Source organism: Stenella coeruleoalba (genome assembly GCF_951394435.1).
Source record: "Stenella coeruleoalba genome assembly, chromosome: 18".
NCBI lineage: Eukaryota > Metazoa > Chordata > Mammalia > Artiodactyla > Delphinidae > Stenella > Stenella coeruleoalba.
In genome coordinates, this window is record NC_137164.1 from 9,289,969 (window position 1) to 9,307,918 (window position 17,950).

Sequence of the window (17,950 nt, forward strand, 5' to 3'; positions counted from 1 at the left end):
GTGAGATGATATGTCATTGTAGTTTTGATTTGCATTTCTCTAATGATTAGTGATGTTGAGCATTCTGTCACGTGCTTGTTGGCAATCTGTATGTCTTCTTTGGAGAAATGTCTATTTATGTCTTCTGCCCATTTTTGGATTGGGTTGTTTGTTTTTTTGTTATTAAGCTTCATGAGCTGCTTATAAATTTCGGAGATTAATCCTTTGTCAGTTGCTTCATTTGCAAATATTTTCTCCCATTCTGAGGGTTGTCTTTTGGTCTTCTTTATGGTTTCCTTTGCTGCACAAAAGCTTTTAAGTTTCATTAGGTCCCATTTGTTTACTTTTGTTTTTATTTCCATTTCTCTAGGACGTGGGTCAAAAAGGACCTTGCTGTGATTTATGTCATAGAGTGTCCTGCCTATGTTTTCCTCTAAGAGTTTGATAGTTTCTGGCCTTACATTTAGGTCTTTAATCCATTTTGAGCTTATTTTTGTGTATGTTGTTAGGGAGTGATCTAATCTCATACTTTTACATGTAGCTGTCCAGTTTTCCCAGCACCACTTATTGAAGAGGCTGTCCTTTCTCCACTGTACATTCCTGCCTCCTTTATCAAAGATGAGGTGACCATATGTGCGTGGGTTTATCTCTGGGCTTTCTATCCTGTTCCATTGATCTATATTTCTGTTTTTGTGCCAGTACCATACTGTCTTGATTACTGTAGACTTGTAGTATAGTCTGAAGTCAGGAAGCCTGATTCCTCCAGCTCCGTTTTTCGTTCTCAAGATTGCTTTGGCTATTCGGGGTCTTTTGTGTTTCCATACAAATTGTGAAATTTTTTGTTCTAGTTCTGTGAAAAATGCCAGTGGTAGTTTGATAGGGATTGCATTGAATCTGTAGATTGCTTTGGGTAATAGAGTCATTTTCATAATGTTGATTCTTCCAATCCAAGAACATGGTATATCTCTCCATCTATTTGTATCATCTTTAATTTCTTTCATCAGTGTCTTACAATTTTCTGCATACAGGTCTTTTGTCTCCTTAGGTAGGTTTATTCCTAGATATTTTATTCTTTTTGTTGCAATGGTAAATGGGAGTGTTTTCTTGATTTCACTTATAGATTTTTCATCCTTAGTGTATAGGAATGCCAGAGATTTCTGTGCATTAATTTTGTATCCTGCTACTTTACCAAATTCATTGATTAGCTCTAGTAGTTTTCTGGTAGCATCTTTAGGATTCTCTATGTATAGTATCATGTCATCTGCAAACAGTGACATCTTTACTTCTTCTTTTCTGATTTGGATTCCTTTTATTTCCTTTTCTTCTCTGATTGCTGTGGCTAAAACTTCCAAAACTATGTTGAATAAGAGTGGTGAGAGTAGGCACCCTTGTCTTGTTCCTGATCTTAGTGGAAATGCTTTCAGTTTTTCACCATTGAGGACAATGTTGGCTGTGGGTTTGTCATATATGGCCTTTATTATGGTGAGGAAAGTTCCCTCTATGCCTACTTTCTGCAGGGTTTTTATCATAAATGGGTGTTGAATTTTGTCAAAAGCTTTCTCTGCATCTATTGAGATGATCATATGGTTTTTCTCCTTCAATTTGTTAATATGGGGTATCACGTTGATTGATTTGCGTATATTGAAGAATCCTTGCATTCCTGGAATAAACCCCACTTGATCATGGTGTATGATCCGTTTAATGTGCTGTTGGATTCTGTTTGCTAGTATTTTGTTGGGGATTTTTGCATCTTGTTCATCAGTGATATTGGCCTGTAGTTTTCTTTCTTTGTGACATCCTTGTCTGGTTTTCAGGGTGATGGTGGCCTCGTAGAATGAGTTGAGGAGTGTTCCTCCGTCTGCTATATTTTGGAAGAGTTTGAGAAGGACAGATGTTAGCTCTTCTCTAAATGTTTGATAGAATTTGCCTGTGAAGCCATCTGGTCCTGGGCTTTTGCTTGTTGGAAGATTTTTAATCACAGTTTCAATTTCAGTGCTTGTGATTGGTCTGTTCATATTTTCTATTTCTTCTTGATTCAGTCTTGGCAGGTTGTGCCTTTCTAAGAATTTGTCCATTTCTTCCAGGTTGTCCATTTTATTGGCATAGAGTTGCTTGTAGTAATCTCTCATGATCTTTTGTATTTCTGCAGTGTCAGTTGTTACTTCTCCTTTTTCATTTCTAATTCTATTGATTTGAGTCTTCTCCCTTTTTTTCTTGATGATTCTGGCTAATGGTTTATCAATTTTGTTTATCCTTTCAAAGAACCAGCTTTTAGTTTTATTGATCTTTGCTATCGTTTCCTTCATTTCTTTTTCATTTATCTCTGATCCGATTTTTATGATTTCTTTCCTTTTGCTAACTTTGGGGTTTTTTTGTTCTTCTTTCTCTAGTTGCTTTAGGTGCAAGGTTAGGTTGTTTATTCGAGATGTTTCCTGCTTCTTAAGGTAGGATTGTATTGCTATAAACTTTCCTCTTAGAACTGCTTTTGCTGCATCCCATAGATTTTGAGTCGTCATGTCTCCATTGTCATTTGTTTCTAGGTATTTTTTGATTTCCTCTTTGATTTCTTCAGTGATCACTTCGTTATTAAGTATTGTTTAGCCTCCATGTGTTTGTATTTTTTACAGCTCTTTTCCTGTAATTGATATCTAGTCTCATAGCGTTGTGGTTGGAAAAGATACTTGATACAATTTCAATTTTCTTAAATTTACCAAGGCTTGATTTGTGACCCAAGATATGATCTATACTGGAGAATGTTCCATGAGCACTTGAGAAAAATGTGTATTCTGTTGTTCTTGGATGGAATGTCCTATAAATATCAATTAATTCCATCTCGTTTAATGTATCATTTAAAGCTTGTGTTTCCTTATTTATTTTCATTTTGGATGATCTGTCCATTGGTGAAAGTGGGGTGTTAAAGTCCCCTACTATGAATGTGTTACTTCGATTTCCCCTTTTATGGCTGTCAGTATTTGCCTTATGTATTGAGGTGCTCCTATGTTGGGTGCCTAAATTGTTATATCTTCTTCTTGGATCGATCCCTTGATCATTATGTAGTGTCCTTCTTTGTCTCTTCTAATAGTCTTTGTTTTAAAGTCTATTTTGTCTGATATGAGAATTGCTACTCCAGCTTTCTTTTGGTTTCCATTTGCATGAAATACCTTTTTCCATCCCCTTACTTTCAGTCTGTATGTGTCTCTAGGTCTGAAGTGGGTCTCTTGTAGACAGCAAATATATGCGTCTTGTTTTTGTATCCATTCAGCCAATCTGTGTCTTTTGGTGGGAGCATTTAGTCCATTTACATTTAAGGTAATTATCAATATGTGTGTTCCCATTCCCATTTTCTTAATTGTTTTGGGTTCGTTATTGTAGGTCTTTTCCTTCTTTTGTGTTTCTTGCCTAGAGAAGTTCCTTTAGCAGTTGTTGTAGAGCTGGTTTGGTGGTGCTGAACTCTCTCAGCTTTTGCTTGTCTGTAAAGGTTTTAATTTCTCCATCAAATCTGAATGAGATCCTTGCTGGGTAGAGTAATCTTGGTTGCAGGTTTTTCTCCTTCAACACTTTCAATATGTCCTGCCACTCCCTTCTGGCTTGCAGAGTTTCTGCTGAAAGATCAGCTGTTAACCTTATGGGGATTCCCTTGTGTGTTATTTGTTGTTTTTCCCTTGCTGCTTTTAATATGTTTTCTTTGTATTTAATTTTTTACAGTTTGATTAATATGTGTCTTGGCGTATTTCTCCTTGGATTTATCCTGTATGGGACTCTCTGTGCTTCCTGGACTTGATTAACTATTTCCTTTCCCATATTAGGGAAGTTTTCAACTATAATCTCTTCAAATATTTTCTCAGTCCCTTTCTTTTTCTCTTCTTCTTCTGGAACCCCTATAATTCGAATGTTGGTGCGTTTAATGTTGTCCCAGAGGTCTCTGAGACTGTCCTCAGTTCTTTTCATTCTTTTTTCTTCATTCTGCTCTGCAGTAGTTATTTCCACTATTTTATCTTCCAGGTCACTTATCCGTTCTTCTGCCTCAGTTATTCTGCTATTGATCCCATCTAGAGTATTTTTCATTTCATTTATTGTGTTGTTCATCGTTGTTTGTTTCATCTTTAGTTCTTCTAGGTCCTTGTTAACTGATTCTTGCATTTTGTCTATTCTATTTCCAAGATTTTGGATCATCTTTACTATCATTTCTCTGAATTCTCTTTCAGGTAGACTGCCTATTTCCTCTTCATTTGTTAGGTCTGGTGGGTTTTTATCTTGCTCCTTCATCTGCTGTGTGTTTTTCTGTCTTTTCATTTTGCTTATCTTACTGTGTTTGGGGTCTCCTTTTTGCAGGCTGAAGGTTCGTAGTTCCTGTTGTTTTTTGTGTCTGTCCCCAGTGGCTAAGGTTGGTTCAGTGGGTTGTGTAGGCTTCCTGGTGGAGGGTACTAGTGCCTGTGTTCTGGTGGATGAGGCTGGATCTTGTCTTTCTGGTGGGCAGGTCCACGTCTGGTGGTGTGTTTTGGGGTGTCTGTAGCCTTATTATGATTTTGGGCAGCCTCTCTGCTAATGGGTGGGGTTGTGTTCCTGTCTTGCTAGTTGTTTGGCATAGGATGTCCAGCACTGTAGCTTGCTGGTCGTTGAGTGAAGCTGGGTGCTGGCGTTGAGATGGAGATCTCTGGGAGATTTTCGTTGTTTGATATTATGTGCAGCTGGGAGGCCTCTTGTGGACCAGTGTCCTGAAGTTGGCTCTCCCACCTCAGAGGCACAGCACTGACTCCTGGCTGCAGCACCAAGAGCCTTTCATCCACAGGGCTCCTTAATTTGGGATGATTAGTTGTCTATTCAGGTATTCCACAGGTGCAGGTACATCAAGTTGATTATGGAGCTTTAATCCGCTGCTTCTGAGGCTGCTGGGAGAGATTTCCCTTTCTCTTCTTTGTTCTCACAACTCCCAGGGGCTCAGCTTTGGATTTGGCCCCGCCTGTGCGTGTAGGTCGCCGGAGGGCGTCTGTTCTTTGCTCAGACAGGACGGGGTTAAAGGAGCCGCTGATTCGGAGGCTCTGGCTCACTCAGGCCGGGGGGTAGGGAGGGTCACGGCGTGTGGGGCGGGCCTGCGGCGGCAGAGGCCGACGTGACGTTGCTAGCCTGAGGCGCGCCGTGCGTTCTCCCGGGGGAGTTGTCCCTGGATCCCGGGACCCCGGCAGTGGCGGGCTGCACAGCCTCCCCGGAAGGGGGTGTGGATAGTGACCTGTGCCCGCACACAGGCTTCTTGGTGGCGGCAGCAGCGGCCCTAGCGTCTCATGTCTGTCTCTGGGCTCCGCACTTTCAGCCGCGGCTCGCGCCCGTCTCTGGAGCTCTCTCAAGCAGCGTTCCTAATCCCCTCTCCTCGTGCACCAGGAAACAAAGAGGTAAGAAAAAGTCTCTTGCCTCTTCGGCAGGTCCAGACTTTTCCCCGGACTCCCTCCCGGCTAGCCGCGGTGCACTAACGCTCTGCAGGCTGTGTTCACGCCGCCAACCTCAGTCCTCTCCCGGCGCTCCGACAGAAGCCGGAGCCTCAGCTCCCAGCCCCGCCCGCCCCGGCGGGTGAGCAGACAAGCCTCTCGGCTGGTGAGTGCCGGTCGGGCCGATCCTCTGTGCGGGAATCTCGCCGCTTTGCCCTCCGCACCCCTGTTGCTGCGCTCTCCTCCGCGGCTCCCAAGCTCCCCCACTCCGCCACCCAAAGTCTCCGCCCGCGAAGGGGCTCCTAGTGTGTGGACACTTTTCCTCCTTCACAGCTCCCTCCCGCTGGTGCAGGACCCGTCCCTATCCTTTTGTCTCTGTTTAGTTTTTTCTTTTGCCCTAACCAGGTACGTGGGGGGTTCCTTGCCTTTTGGGAGGTCTGAGGTCTTCTGCCAGCGTTCAGTAGGTGCTCCGTAGGAGTTGTTCCACGCGTAGATGTATTTCTGGTGTATCTGTGGGGAGGAAGGTGATCTCCGCGTCTTACTCTTCCGTCATCTTCCCGGAAGTCTATCTCCATTTACTATTTAATATTGAACAACGCTGCTAAAAATTTCAGCCTGGGAAGGAAAATATTAATTTGGATGACCAATCTTGACAGGTGGGCCTGGTTCTAGAGGGGAAAACAGAAGCCATGGCTGTTTTGTTTTGTTTTGAGTATTTAGCGCAGTGTCCCATGCAAAATATTGTTTAATAAAGGTCAGTTAGTTCAATAAATGTGGGAAGGAGTGATGGAGTTAATGAATGAACAGAATTAGCTCACCGACACCATCTTTGTCCAGAGACTGATTTCATAGGGACCATCTGTCAAGAATCAGAAACTGCTATATATTAGATGCCACACAGCTCAATTCTTTGTATTCAGAGGAGGGAATGATGACTTACATGTAATAACCTTTGATAACCTGTCTTTCTAGGTTGCAAGGCAGTAAACTGCTGTCCTGTCCTCATCTGTAGACTACTCACTAGGTGAGAGTATTATTAACTCTTTTCCTCATTATTCACCATGTCCTTCAACTAGTCAGTAATCCTTTTGTTTGCAAGACTTGTTATTGGGTTAAGTTCTTTATCTGCAAATAAAAACAGGGAACTCATCTAGAAGGAATCCCTTTACGTCATCTCCAGATACTTATAATTTCCTAGAACATGTAGCTTTCTACTTAGACCTATTACCTTTTTCAATTTTCATAACTATTAAATACTGTTAGAATTTTGTCTGTCATAGTGCATTTCCTGGACCGTTTTTGTTTCATACATTTGTGGTAAATACCCATTGTTTGATATCCAAGAGAAAGAGGTCAAGAAAAACCACAAGGAACCTTGAGTAAAGTGCAAATGCCAATAACTACTGTGACAGGATGCCTAAAATATGGTGAAATCCCATTTCACGACATGATTGCTACACACCAGCAAAGACTTGCTGACTGATATTCAGCCCCTTTTTTGATCCAATAGGTTAAAGAAGAAAAACATTTCAACCTACATATTAATGGAATCAGAAAGGCTTAGGGAAAAGAGTCAGCAAGACCCATGTTCAGAATTTGCTGAGCCTCTGTTTCCTCATCTGTGAAACGGGAGTAACATAGTAAGTATTCAATAAATAAAGCACCTATCCTAGAAGTATTTTTTTCCAAACTGATTTCACTTACTCTTAACGTGCATGTGATTTCTTGTTAATCAGATTTTTGGAGCTCAGTAACATAAAACCAGGGCCTATTACAGTCAAATAATTCACCCAGAAGCCCTTTAGTTATTTTATTTGTGGCTTTGAATATACATCTTCATAGAATGTCCTTGGTAAAAACCAAACAAACAAACAAGCAAAAAATCAACACCCACATGTACTTAATCATATCAATACTAGAGTATTTTCTTGGATTCTAATTTTACAAATGTTGGATTGATAGAATCCTGAAGATAATTTGGCAGGAGGTGTTTCTATATCAGTGTGTTGTACCATCTGCTCTTTTAAAATAATCTAATGACACAGGCAAAACACTGAGATTTGTGTATTTGTTACTGGTAAATAACTGAAGGCCCATTAACTAAATTTTTATGTGATTCAAAAATCTTTGGTAGAGTTTCTGATTTTGGTAGAATCTTCAATATGCTTATTTATGGTAAAACTAATTAATTTTAAATGAGCTTATTTATATGATATAAATTATTTGCAACTGAAACATTGCCCCTTAATAAACTGCTGGAATAAGCTGACATGTTTTTCTTTTTTGAAGTCTCAATTGATTAGTTTGTAAAATTCGTTTTTTTTTTCAATATTGTAGCAGTTGTCTAATTATGGCCGTAAGCATAAATGTTGCCTAAGGCATTTCAGCCTGTTTTGATCTCCAAATGCATGTGAATCAAAGCTTTAGCTAATTTAGTTCTAAGTTATTAGACCGCAAGTTCTATAGTGTTTCAAGGCCATGCTGTTGCATTTAAGACATGAAGGCTTTATAACTTTTTTTTTCCTCTTTAAATTATGGGTATTATGAGTCTCTGGTAAGTAGCCCAGAGGCTTCAAGATAAAACATTTCAATGAACAGGGACAGTAGTGGTAAGCCGCGGAGCAGTGAAATAGAGATATAATTAGAGCTAAAGATTGACGGGTCAGGTGAAAATATTCCATTAGTAAAGGACAACACGATAAAGAATGAACCAGATTTTCTTCCAAATTCGTACCATTCTAAAATGTCCTTATTTTTTTTTTGTGCCTGTCATGAATCTATCAAGCCAGCAAAACAAACACAGTGGGGGTTACTGGGCGATCAGACTGACAAGATCAGAGCAGCAAGCTTCCCTCAGTGCGGGGGACTCAGTGGCAGTGGTTCATAGACACAAAGGGCTGAGATAAGGGAAGCCTGGAAGCACGTGAAAGCCTTGCAGTTCTGAGGAGAGCCCGTGGTGGGGCAGGGCCTCAGGATTGAGGGGTGCGATTTCAAAATGCAGATGACCAGGCCTTTTCCTTTAGTCCCCACTCTCTGAAGTGCCCTTGGGGAGAGGGCTGCAGCACCTGAGGTTTGGCAAGGGGGCTCCCCTGAGACATTCTGACAGGTGTTCATTGACAGCCATGGCGTTACATGGAAGAGTGTGGTCAAGGCCGGGTTCAGTGGGTGCAAGAAGGTGAGGAAGATCGAAGGACAAGGGGACAGAACCAGAACCTGGAATGTCAGAATTCAAGATGAAGCTTTTTCGGTTTGTATCAGGAGGGTTGTGTGGAGAAGCAACGCCATTGGAGGTGATGATGTTTAGCGAATGTTAGTCCAGGGTACGGAGAAGGGCATTTACAAGGAGGCTGGAAAGTCTGGGAACGATTCAGGGCTTACGAGAGTGGGCCCAGTGGAGGAGGGGAGGGATGCAAAACATAGATGAAAATTGTGAGAGAGGCATTAAGGTGTGTCCAGAAAGCCAGAACATTCCTAAGATGAACAGGAGCAGGTGAATGAAAGGCTCTGGGGAGCAAGGATTATGCCAGCTCCTCAACATGGGAACAGAGGCCTCAGTTGTGGAAGGAAAGGGCTCTACCATAGTGTAGGCAGCCCCAAACCAGACTGGGATTTTCAGATTCCTAGGTCTGCTCTCAAATTTGCTTTATAACCTGGAGTAAGTCACCAAGGCTGCGGAGTCTTATTGTTCTTGTCTGTAGAGAGACGGGGTTAATCAAGACCAGTAGGTTTCAACCTTGGTTACACATTAGAATCATGTGGGAGCTTTTAAAAATCCCCAGACTGATTAAATCAGATTCTCTTAGGGTGGGATCCAGGCAATGGTATGTTTTAAAGCTCCCAGGTGATTACCATGGGAAGCTAAAACTGTGAACCAGAAATCTCTGAGCTTGAGGATATCTTAATAGAAACCTCTAAAAAACAAAAACAGAACAAAACAACAGCATCTCTCCAACTTTATTTTTATTTTTATATTTTTTTAATAGTAAGGAGGACCTTATTAAAGACAAATGACTAGGGGCATGACTATTATAATAGGGGATTGAGATTGGACTACATAAAGAGGCCAGGGTGTCATAGCCATCAAGCAAAGTGAGGAGGGTCAGGAATTTTGGAATTATCAGACCAGGAATTTAAAACAACTGTGATTAATATGCTAAGGACTCTAGTGGAGAAAGAAGCAGCACACAAGGACAGATGGGCAAGGTAAGCAGAGAGATGGAACTCCTAAGAAGGAACCAAAAAGAAATGCTAGAGATCAAAAGCACTGTAACAGAAATGAAGAGTGCCTCTGATGGGCTATAAGCCCATCTACAAGTCTACTTATAAAGTAGACTGGACACGGTTAAGGAAAGAATCTAAAAAGATGATACAAATGATGCTTGCTCTGTCTCTTCAAATTGTATTTTTAATTTAATTTTTATTTTATAATGGGGTATAGTTGATTTACAATGTTGTGTTAGTTTCAGGTGTACAGCAGAGTGGTTCAGTTATACATATATCCATTCTTTTTCAGATTCTTTTCCCATATAGGTTATTACAGAATATTGAGTAGAGTCTCCTATGCTATGCAGTAGGTCATTGTTGATTATCTATTCTATATATAGTAGTGTGTATATGTTAATCCCAAACTATATCCATCCCTCAAACAACCATAGAGGAGCCTCCTCTCCAACACCTGTTAAGCCAGTTAGTAAGAATCCCAAACTCCTAATTTATCCCTCCCCCCGCTTCCCCTTTGGTAACCATACTTTTGTTTTCAGAGTTTGTGAGTCTGTTTTGTAAATAAGTTCATTTGTATCATCTTTTTAGATTCCACATATAAGTGATATCATATGATATCTGTCTTTCTCTGTCTGACTTAGTTCACTTAGTATGATAATCTTTAGGTCCATACGCGTTGCTGAAAATGGCATTATTACATTCTTTTTATGGCTGAGTAATATTTCATTGTATATATGTACCGTATCTTCTTTATCCATTCCTCTTTCAATGGACATTTAGGTTGTTTCCATGTCTTGGCTATTGCAAATAGTGCTGAAGTGAACATTGGGGTGCATGTATCTTTTCAAATTATTTTAACTTTAATTAGGTCCCATTTGTTTGTTTTTATTTTCATTACTGTAGGAGGTGGATCCAAAAAGATATTGCTGCAATTGATGTCAAAGAGTCTTCTGCCTGTGTTTTCCTCTAAGAGTTTTATAGTACCCAGTGTTACATTTAGGTCTTTAATGCATTTTGAGTTTATTTTTGTATGTGGCGTTAGAGAATGTTCTAATTTCATTCTTTTACGTGTAGCTGTCCAGTTTTCCCAGCACCACTTATTGAAGAGGCTGTCTTTTCTCCATTGTATACTCTTGCCTCCTTTGTCATAGAGTAATTGACCATAGATGTGTGGGTTTATTTCTGGGCTTCCTATCCTAGTCCATTGATCTGTATTTCTGTTTTTGTGCCAGTAACATACTGTATTGATTACTGTAACTTTGTAGTGTAGTTTGAAGTCAAGGAGCCTGATTCCTTCAGCTCTGTTTTTCTTTCTCAGGCTTGCTTTGGAGATTTGGGGTCTTTTGTGTTTCCATACAAATTTAAAAAAAATTGTTCTAGTTCTGTGAAAAATGCCACTGGTAATTTGATAGGCATTGCACTGAATCTGTAGATTGCCTTGGGCAGTATGCTTATTTTGACAATATTGATTCTTCCAATCCAAGAACATGGTATATCTTTCCATATGTTTGTGTCATCTCTGATTTCTTTCATTAACATCTTGTAGTTTTCAGAGTACAGGTCTTTTGCCTCCTTAGGGAGGTTATTGATAATTCCAAAATTCCAAAATCCCTTCCATGTCTGGTCCTGATGCTTGCTCTGTCTTTTCAAATTATGTTTTTTGCCTTTTGGTAGATCTTCTAATTTTTTCTTGGTAACTGGACATGGTGTACTGGGTAAAAGGAACTGCTGTAACTAGGTCTTTAGTAATGTGAGGGTGAGGTGTGGGGGAACAGGAATCATTCTCTAGCCTATGGTTAGGTCTCAGTCTTTCAGTGAGTCTGTGCCTTTGGGCTGTGAACTTCATAGCATTCCTCAGTTTTTTCTTCTATCTTAGGTGGGACAGGATGGATAGCATGAGACGGAGTTGGGTATTTCCATTCTCCCATGTGGAAAGCTAGAACTGAGTGGAGTTGGGTGTTTCCCTTCCCCCAGGTCAGATAGGCTCTGATAATATCCCAGTAAGTTAGGCTCTGTTCAACTAGTTTCTCCTGAGGGCAGGTTTTTTAAGAACAGAGTGCTCTGGCATATTTCAAAATAGTTTCTTTTCTCTGATGACTGGGTTCCCCTGGAGTTTTTAACACTGAGCCTCTGGCAATTCATGAATTACATTTCAGGTTTTCCTCCCTGGCACTGATTCCTGAGCTGGTTTCCATTCATGAGTCTCTACTTGGGTAAGCCCCAACTCCCTATATTTGTCTGTCTCTCCAGATGGGGGCAGCAGTTTGCCCTGTGTCCTACCCTCTCTTATGGATCCAAGAAGAATTGTTGCTTTTTCAGTCCGTTCAGCTTTTTACTCATTGTTAGGATGGAGTGATGACTTCCTGCCCATCACTGCTAAATAGAGAAAGAAAGGGAAGAGTCAATGAAATGCTGTAGTGCTTATAAAGCAAACCGTGGGGCTACTTTCAACCCAACTGCAATACAGTTGCAAAATATACTCTCTAACAGCTCAGCAGTCTCTCCAGCTCTGTCAGTGAAGCACAAATCTATGAAGTCCACCAAGGATCATAACTGTTTATATGATGGGCTTTTGAACAGTTGGATCTGGTACTCTTAAACATCAACCTAAAAGGCTGGACAACATCATCATGATTCACCATCATGATTTTATTAAAGTGAAGTGGAAACAGTATATATTTGATGCATGTAAAGATGACTTGCACTGTTGTTTTTGAAAGTCATTAAGAATATCGTGTTGGGCTTCCTTGGTGGCGCAGTGGTTGAGAGTCCGCCTGCCAATGCAGGGGACACAGGTTCGTGCCCCGGTCCGGGAAGATCCCACATGCCGCGGAGCGGCTGGGCCCGTGAGCCATGGCCGCTGAGCCTGTGTGTCCGGAGCCTGTGCTCCGCAATGGGAGAGGCCACAACAGTGAGAGGCCCGCGTACCACAAAAAAAAGAAAAGAAAAAAAGAAAGAATATCATGTTAACACAGGAATTTGTAATTTTGTTCACAACATTTTGTATTATGAATGACAAGTGAGTGTTTTATTTCTGGATACAATTACACATTGATGAAATCATCACAAAACGACTTTGCAAACAGTGTTCTCAGTGCATTCATGCTGGATGTCTCTTGTTGGATGTCTCTCTAGCCTTCAACCAGATATATCTGAAGAGGAATATTCATTATCTTTTCCTTCAAAGGAGCCCTTCCTTCTGTTTCCTTAATTTTCTTCAGTCAGCCCTTGGAGACATTCAGGCATGAAATGCTACGGGGATTTTTCGTTCTGATATTTCTAGCATCCGTGCTTCATTTGGATACTTGCTGCTGTTGTCTTCTTTGAACCTTTCACTTTGATTTTTCCAGTAATCCTTAAATGGTTTCCTGGCATGTGTCCATTCTGTACATCAAGTGCCATTTTGATTTGGTCGCTTCTCTCTTCAAATACTTTTAATGTGTGTCCCTACTCCCCACAATCAGCTGACATTTGCTCTCAAGTCTCCCTTCTCATGTCCTCTGGCCTGTTCACCCTCAACCTCACTGAACGTTAGAATCAGCAACTACTGCCTCTTACCGGGACTTGTGTGATTGTCTAATCGCTTCCATTAGATTATAAAGTGCTCTGAGGAAGGGACCTCATCTTATTTGTCTTGTTATTCCCTAGAATGTATATTAATTGCTTAAGAAACATTTCTTGTGTGAATAAATGCTTAATGAAACGCATTATAGATGCGTTCTTTAAAAAGAGTTCACTCTTTTTTTCCAGTTACCGAGGCTCAGTTGAACTCATTACCTGGAGTTTTGCTAGTCAGACTTCTCTTTAGCAATGTTTATGATGATAATTGGTGTTCATTGTGATTACCCGAGGGCGGTACAAAATCTTGAAGTATCTTCTCAGTTATTTAAAAGAAGATCATATTAAGATGTTTGTTTCTAGTTAACAGATTCTTTGTATGTATCATCATGGATTATCCATTTGAAAATAAGTAAAATACAATTAAATATCACAATAGTATCACACTGAACACTAATCTTCCTTTGATTATTAGTGCATTCAAGAAATAATTAGCACACACTTAATATGTACACGTTAGTAGAATAATTAAGCAGGATGTTCTATTTTAGTGTATGTATATTGGAAATGCCTTGTGCATCAATTGTGCTAGCTAATGGTTTACTGTAATTGGCACACAGCGTGATATCTAATCAATTTTTTCAGTAAACAGAGGATGGCTCTTTGAAATAGTATATTTTAGACAGCAATTACTAAAGTTTACCTATGAAGCAAAATTCTATAAATCAAATCCAGTTCTTGGATATTCCTTTTAGGGTATCTTAGAGCAGCTTGGCGTCCCGATTTAGCGGCGTCTTTGGTCTCTGCTTCTGGACTTTGAGCAATGGTATGTCAGCAGCACTTTTCCCCGCGTCTGCTCAGTGCGGGGCAGATGCAGTTGTAAGAATGCAGATTCTACTAGATGCTTTAAGCTGGGGTTCTCATGCCTGGTTGTGCATTGGAATCACCTGGGGAGTTTTAAAACCCACTGATGCCTGGCCCCATTTGCAGGGGTTCCAGCTTAATTGGTCTGGGATGTTGCCCTGCATCTCTTACCTTGCCCCAGTGCCCACTGGGTGGGCCTTCCAGCCTCTCCCAGGTGACCCTGGCCCCTGGGGTCCAGAAACACCCTCTCCTTTATCCTGTAGCTCAGAGGAGCCCGTGGATGCCTGCTGTTGCTACTCGCTAGCTTTCTTCTCCATCCCGTTGGCTTCTCAGCTCTTCCAAGGCCCCTGGAACCAACTCTTTGCATGACATTCCCTCTGCTGTAAAATTTCCAAGTGCTTCTTTTCCTTGTGCAGGTTTTTATGGGACCTTGACTAAGACAGCTGGCAGCGAAGACAGGAAAGGTGAATTACTCACAGTATGGGGCAACCTTAAACAGCCAGCACTAGTGCTGGCTGGGAGGGCAGAAGAGGCCATCAAGTGGAGGGGGAGGGTGGGAAGGATGCAGGCATGGTGGCCATTTCCAGAGGCCACTCATTCAGCTGTAGAGACACCTGCAGATAGTCTATAACACAAATCTCATGGGAGAATCTAATGAAATATTTTAATTTCATCTTTTTGATGATTTCATTTCCTTGTAATAGGTCACACTTTTATAAAGTCCATCAGGGAGGAAATTAATTTTTTTACTTTATGCCTATCTATTGGTAAATAGGGTTGATTAATCAAACCTGATTACCCTTTTAGTACATACTGGTAAAGCTGAAAACACTTAATTGTGAATTTCTTTTTAAATTCAGAATTCCTTTTTACCAAACCCTGCTGTTGGCTTATGCTTCAAATTCATGACCAAACATCAGGTGTTGGAAAAGCCTCATCCCAGTTAAAAAAAAAAAAACCCAACTTCAGAAAATGTCTGTTCTTTGTCTTGTGTGGGTAAGAGGAGATGCTCTGTTCTATATTACTTATGAGTGTTGTCACGTTGGAGCTCTGCTGACAGCTGCCATGTAACCCAGAGGAGCAACAATCCCAGACATCAGATAAAAGCCATGTGTGTTTGTTGGTTGTATACATGGACACTCAAAGCCTGCTTTCAAGTAAGCACAGGAAGGATCCCATACAGACTCATGCTCACACAGCCACACATCCCCTCCACACACTCAGCGGATCCTGCGGCAGCTTCGCCCGGCCATACTTTCTGAATGGTCTTACTGAACTGGATTCTGTTTCTGCTCCCTTGTGGACTCCTTCAGAAAGCAGTAGTGAACATCCTCTATATTTTACCGAAAAAATTTGCTAGTCAAACCAGCACTTTTGTTCTCTTAGGGACATCACTGCCATCAGCTAAGAGACTGAGCCTCACTTATCTAGAATTGAACAGTAATAATAAACATTTGTCACGCCCTATCTTGAAAGGTATGCCGTTATTCCTGTTTTATAAATCAGAAGACTGAGACTTACAGAGGTTAATGACATGCCAAAGGCTCACGGCAGGAAAGTGGAGGATATGAACAGGCAGGATTGTTCCAGAACCTGCACTCTGAATTATGGTATGGACTGAATTTATGTCCATCATGTTTTAAATGGCTGGATGAATCCAGAACTTCCCTATGCCTGAGCTAATTAGTCTTGGGAAAATTAGGGGCTCAGAAAGAGCCAGCAACTAATTTAAGTCATTAGTGACTATTTAGTTAGGATCACGTTGGTTTCCTAGAAAAGGTACCAACTGATTTACAAGGAGAGAGAGAATTGCCGGCTTAGAGAGCTTCAGAAAACCTCTAGAAGGAGAGACTGTAAATGGCAGATTTATAAGACAAATTACTTACTAGATTGGCAAAAAAAGTGTGTTAAACACTCCAATCCAAACCACTAGTGGGTACAAAACCAGAAATCACCATTGCTATGTGTCTGGATTCCCCGGCAGGGCCTGTGTTGAGAAAGGCCCTGTGCTTGGTTTAATGTTATTCTACGACTGTTTTGAAATTCTTAAAATAATTTTGTCTTTGAACTTGTGTTTTGTGAGGAGGCTGATGGGCCAGTGTGATACTCACACGGGCAGCGGAGATGCAACAGGCAGCAATGGGCAATTCTACAAGTTGGAGGAATGTCAGAGGAAACGATAAGATAACACTGTATAAATCGACATTCAAAGTGTACTTCAGACATACGCAACACATTTGTACAGAGAGTGAAATCTTTTCGAAAAATTATTCCTTGACAATCAGCAGTTCTAGATGTAATAAAATTTATATTTCGATATAATTTATCAGAAACTTATCCCAGTATAATGTCCCAAAATAATCCCAACAGTGTTGTCACAGCCTATCATTTACTCTTAATAGCTCCAACAACAGTTGCACATGCATAAAGAGACTTCTCAAAATTGAAAACTATCAAAAAGTGTTTCTAGGGCTTCCCTGGTGGCGCAGTGGTTGAGAGTCTGCCTGCCGATGCAGGGGACGCGGGTTCATGCCCTGGTCCGGGAAGATCCCACATGCCGCGGAGCGGGTGGGCCCGTGAGCCATGGCTGCTGAGCCTGCACGTCCAGAGCCCGTGCTCTGCAACGGGAGAGGCCACAACAGTGAGAGGCCCGCGTACCCCAAAATATATATATATATGGAGAAAACAATCATGAGAAAAAAAAGACTTTTGGAGGATATATTTGGAAGAACTAACATGTGAATAAAAGAAGATCCAGAGAGGAGAAAAGGAACAGATGATGACAAGGCAATAATTAAACTAATAAAAGAAGAAAATGTCCTCAAGATTAAGAAAGACCTGAATGTGCAAATTGAAACTCTTCACCAAGTTCCAAGCAGAAGGGATGAGAAAAAAAGTCACCAAAGCTTGCCTGGAAAATTCTTCAACTCCAAGAATGAAGAGAAACCATTACTAACTTCTAGATGGAAATAACCGGCTACTTAAAGAATCAGACAGCCATGCACTGTTTTATATGCAATGCCTTAGACAGAAGGTGGCGAATGGCATCTGAGAGAAATGAACTGCAACCCATGGTCCTGTATCCACTTAAGACGTCATTCCCATTTCAGAACGGAGGAGAGAGTGGTGCTGTGACCCAGAGAGTACATCACTTGGGCATATTGGTGCCAGAGGAAACTACTAGAGGGAGGACTATACAACCAAACAACTGTACCGTGACCAACACACCACCATCCTCTACCAGCACAACCACCAAAGACAGGAGAACACGAAGAGGAAGAGGGGTAGTGCTTGACAATACATAAACAGTTAAATTTAAATGGATAGTAATAGACCAGGGAAGGTATGCTAGCTACCCCAAAGAAGAATTCTTAAAATAAAGAGGAACTGTGTGAGGGTAATTCTAATAATAATCTAGAATGAAAAGTACAAAACTATCTCAGAGAAATCTACAAGTTAGGGGTGAAGGGGGAGAAAAGTAATGAAGAAAAGCATTTCAAAGATTTTATCTTGGTCTGGTTAAGGGCAGAATTGAGAACAGCAGTGAACATATTCTAGAAGTCTGACCTTATTAGTGTAGACTATCTTGGTGAAGGAAGCAAATTATATCTTGTTTTTAAAAAATATTACAGAAATACATGTTTTGTTATGAGGTCCTAGAGAGGGGAGGCAAACATTAATGGGATAGAAAGTTACAAAACAGCAGCGCTAACAAAAGGAAAAAAGAGTGAATAGAAACTTATGAAAACCAGCAAAAAAGAGCAAAAGGAAAAAGAGGAGACAACAAAGTGAACATAAAATGAACGTAAAATTAGAAGGAGTAAAATAAACTACAAAAATATATACAATGAGGCCATTAAAAACACGGAAAGTCTGAGAAAGGCTCACAGCCGAGAGAAGCCTGAGGA

General features: G+C 40.9%; 1 protein-coding gene across 5 annotated transcripts in view; it reads left to right on the plus strand.

The window, feature by feature from the left end:
- KL (klotho) overlaps positions 1-17,950 on the plus strand; it is a gene marked incomplete at its 5' end in the record, with an annotated part of 84,945 nt that overhangs the window by 40,890 nt on the left and 26,105 nt on the right. For 3 of the 5 annotated variants that reach the window (XR_013824899.1, XR_013824900.1, XR_013824903.1), the window contains 3 exons: positions 5,397-5,565; positions 6,372-6,423; positions 6,910-7,039. The remainder of the gene's footprint in view (positions 1-5,396; positions 5,566-6,371; positions 6,424-6,909; positions 7,040-17,950) is intronic. The other 2 variants (XR_013824901.1, XR_013824902.1) reach the window with 1 other exon arrangement.